This window comes from Lonchura striata, chromosome 3 (genome assembly GCF_046129695.1).
Source record: "Lonchura striata isolate bLonStr1 chromosome 3, bLonStr1.mat, whole genome shotgun sequence".
NCBI classification, from domain to species: domain Eukaryota; kingdom Metazoa; phylum Chordata; class Aves; order Passeriformes; family Estrildidae; genus Lonchura; species Lonchura striata.
Window position 1 is genome coordinate 8,756,776 of NC_134605.1, and position 4,472 is coordinate 8,761,247.

At 43.6% G+C, this 4,472-nt stretch overlaps 1 pseudogene; it reads left to right on the plus strand.

The window, feature by feature from the left end:
- Positions 1 to 348: 348 nt before the first annotated feature.
- LOC144246031 (calcium/manganese antiporter SLC30A10 pseudogene) lies at positions 349 to 983 on the plus strand (annotated as a pseudogene).
- Positions 984 to 4,472: the final 3,489 nt, after the last annotated feature.

Genomic DNA, 4,472 nt, shown 5'->3' on the forward strand with positions numbered 1-4,472 from the left:
TAACCACTTAAAATTCTGAGCCACCTTCTTATGCTCTTCTGTCTGAGCCTTACTCAGTTTTTCAGGACACTGAGTGGAGTAGCAAGTGCTGGTGCTCCCAGTAGCCTTCCTAGGTTTATTTTTGGTTTTGTAGGAAAAAATGCCTCCTGAGGGTGGGACACCTGCAGGACTGGAGCCCTCAGTGTGTCTTCACATAACAAATCTTGCCGAACTGCCCTTTAAACTGATTTATTGTTTTACTGCTTCCTATAAAAGTGGCTCCCAGGCGTGAGCAGCAGTGGCAGCTGAAGGGCAGGAGCGCGGGCAGGGAGCTGCTCCCGCTCGGCGCCGTCCCCGCAGATTCCAGGAGCGAGGGCAGGGAGCCGCAGGCATGGGCCGCTACTCGGGCCGCAGCAGCCGCCTCATCCTCATGTGCGTGGTGAGCCTCGCCGTCTTCGCCGTTGAGATCTCGGTGGCCTACGTGGGCAATTCTCTCTCCTTGGCCTCAGATGCCTTTGCTGTCCTCTCCCACTTGGTCTCCATGATCATCGGGCTGGTTGGCGTCCGGTTCAGCCGCGTCAAGTGGCACAAGGCCAGCACCTTCGGCTTCAGCCGGGCAGACGTGCTGGGGGCTTTCGGCAACTCCGTCTTCGCCACCGCGCTCATGTTCAGCATCTTCGTGGAGGCCGTCAAGAGGTTCATCAACCCTCAGAAGACTGAGAAAGCGCTGCTCGTCCTCATTATTGGGGTTTCGGGTCTGGGCTTCAACCTGTTGAACTACGTTATCTTCATGGAGTGCTGCTATTGTCACGCAGCCCCCGGAGACACCGAAACAGGTAAAGAACCTCAGGCGGCTGCTCTGCCCCTGGCAGTTCTGCTTGGTTGTAGGGACTGTTTACTGCTTCTCTGGGATGGGTGAGGAAATTGTAGTTTTCTTCACTCTTGTTAGCAAGGGTGATGGATTTTATGCCTGAGCCTGTGCGTGTTTCTAGCTCTCGCCACAGGGGTTTATCAGTAAGTAAAGGGCAAGCAGTTTAAGTGTTGTCTTTCCAAAGCATACAGTAATCTGCAAGGGAAATTTCTTCCCTAATCCACTGGCTGGCCAAACACAGGACAAATCGTGCTACCACCCTAAGGAGATACTTGTTATAAAATATTTAATCCTGAAATACCATTCATCCCCAACCTCTGCCTCTCAATATTTTAGTAGTTCTGCTGTAATTTTTATCAGAGACCTGTTTGTCTTTAGAGCAGTGTTCACTGTTTGCAGGAGACAAAAGAATAGGTAACAGCAAAAGGAGAGTCTCACCCTTTCTTGTTTTGGGAATATGTTGTGAAAATATTTGGATACTGACTGAAAAGACCTATGACTACAGTGTCGAGGATTCTTTACTGATGTTTGTTAACCTGTGCTTGGGAGAGCATGCAGAGGAGAAACGGGCATAGAAATATTTTGCAGGAGTTTCTCTTCAGGGCATTGAGTTTTGGCCTTTCAGTTTATTTTTCTTAGCATAGGATTTTAAAATTTCTACATTTGGGAGGAGAGACGGGGACTGATTTTTTTATTCATGGAGAAACTCTCTGACTTTATTTGATGTAAGATACCTGTGAGCTTTTTTCTCTCTCGGAATGTTTTTATATACACATACAATTGTATTTCTTAAAACTAGAAATATTTCAGTTGGAATAGGAGCCAAATATTGGCAAAGTATTAAATGGATGTGCAGGGGGGGGGAAGCTGAGAGCCTGGCTGAAAAAGCAGCTGCTGTTACATACTGCTCTAGGTGAGGCAAGGTAAGTCTTATGTTTGACTTTCAGGCTGGGCAGGACTTTGGAATTAGAAATTAAAAAATTGTTAGTTTGTGTTATAGTCATTGATGTGTTTTCTGATGCACTTTTAAATTGGAAAATATTTCTGAGGTACCTCCATATCATATTAAAGCTTTAACTTTTTTGCAGCTTAACATTAAAGCCAGTTGCATAACTGATTTTGGTGCCTACTTGTTTATATGCCCACCTGTTTAAAACTGAACCTTCTCTTACTCTAAATTTCTAGTGATATGTAATTTTCTGGGGGATTTGATCGGCTTTTGTGCTGAAAACTGTCAGCAATTTGTGACAAAGTCTCTATTTATGATGACTTATTGGAAGGCAGCTTCTGAAATTGTGCTTCTAAGTGAAGTCAGGGAGAAGGAACACATCAGCACTTACAAAGGAATTAAGTTAAATTAATGGCAACTGTGTGAGCTAATGAAGATCTCACTGAATTTCCAGGATCCTGCTCCTAATAACTTTCTGGGACAACACATCCATCCCTCTCCCTCCAATAGACCAATGTCCAAAGACCTGGTAACTCAACTTTGTTTCCAACTGAATTTAAGTTGCATGAGCCAGGGATGAATATATATATAAATATAGTGTGTAGATTTGCTGGTGGTTTTGCCTTTTTATTTCTGGTACAGTGAAACTTCTCTGCTTCCAGTAGTGCCTTCAGGCAAGATAATGCTGCTTTATACAGTAGAGGAGACGCTCTTTTCTTGTGGACTTCATTTTGCAATTCCCAGTTAGGTAAAATTCCACATTTATTTCCTCTAATCCTCTTTATATTCAATCTGAGTGGGATTTTATTACATTTCTTTCAAAAGAAAGAACAGATAGCTGTAGTCTGAAAAGTATAATTGCATGTTTTACAAATATTTCAACAATATATTAAAAAACATGAAAAAAGAGGAATTCCATCCCTCTGCCCCTTGTCATCCTGCATATGAAGAAAATATGCTCTTTCCTGGAGCTGTAAGGCAAGGTGAATTTTCTAGTGTGTCAGCACCACTAGCAGAAATTCAAACAGATGGACATGGTCTCTGGGTGCTGCTGGTGCTGTCCAGCTTTCCATAGGCAACACCTTTGGAGACAGCTGGGCAGTCTCCTGATATCAGTGATGGTTTGCTGGAAGGCAAAGGTTTGTAGAGTAGCTGTCTACATCTTAAACTTTCTAGGGAAAGGGGACAATTGTCTTCACATCTCTCTTCCCCAGGCAGGGAATGGATTTAAACCACCCTCTCCTCTCTTGTTTGCATCACTTTGAAAAAACCAAAGCAAAAAATTTAGAGAGCAGGTCCATCCTCTAGTGCTGAACTGTGTGTGCTGGGCAATGGTGGCATCTGAATGCACTGAAGCAAATTCTTCTGTGTGTATTAGTGCCACAATTCACCACCACAGGCAGCAGCTCATCTCATTGCTCTGTTGCAAGGCCAACCATCAGGGATGGAACAATTAGCTGGTGGGCTTTTTCTGGATGCTGCTGACAGCAGGGGAAAGTGAGATGTGTCTATAACAAGCCCAGTGGACTCTGAGGGAGGTGTTTACAGGTGCCAACTCAGCTCTCCATTTTTGCCTTGTTCTGCAGCTGTACTCCTCATTTAACTCATTGCAAGATCTGCTCCCCAAGTTCTCATCTTAGTATGAATATTCTTGTTGAGTGAGTATAATTGAGACCTTCCAAGTTACCTTCCCTGCTTACCCAGACAGAGCCATTTTCCTTCATCATCCATTTGCTAGGTTTATTTTGCTTCTCACCCCTAACTCTTCAATTCCTCACCCTTCATTTTTCTGGGTTTTGCTACCCTTTTGCTTTGTCCTACTCTCTAAGTCTTCATCTGCTGCCATTCCCCTTTGCTTCTCTTTCTCAGTTGTTCAAGTTACAGCTGTCCAGCTGTAAACACCTCTCTTTTCCCACCAGGTTGAATTCAGGTCTCTCTGTCCTCTAGGTCTATCCTTGCACTTGATTCAGACAAAAGCAGCTCCCCACACCAAGTCAGGACTAAGAGGAGACGTCAGCAAGAGAACAGGGAGGACGTGCCCCTGTTCTTTCTTTTGGTGCTAGCCCAGACCAGCCATTACAGGTATTTCTGTACTCTCTGAAGGAAGTGCTGTGCAGAAGAGTTTGAGCCAGCTGGGCCATCAGAAAAAGGTATCACAGACTAGTTAGTGCTCTGGCTTAAAATCCATGAAATACTTGTTAAAACACAGAAACACTAAAGCTTCCCTAAGAAATTTTCCCAGAAATTGAAATTCACGGGAGACTTTTCTTGCTGTTGCTGTTGGAAATGACAGAGCACATTCAGCTAGGGCTTTCTGACACTTTTGAGGTTTTGTATCTTGCACAGAAAGTTTTGGCACAAAGATGAAGAACATGGCTGAATAGCAAACAGATGAAAATAAAAACATGCTCTCATAATAAATACCAGATGATTTTAATACTGGCCATGCACCTTACAATCAGTCATAAAAATACAGAAGCCTGTTTTACTGCACGCAGAGACCCAATTACTGTTGTCCATGTAGGTCAGTGCAATTGTCTCTTCTGCTCATTTATAGAGAGTTTTAAACTGTTAGAGGAACCACAGTTTGAAAAGCACCACATTCGTCTGATCATAGTAATTCTCTCTTGTTTGTCTTGAGAAAATAAATAAAGGTTTAACCTGGAGTAAACA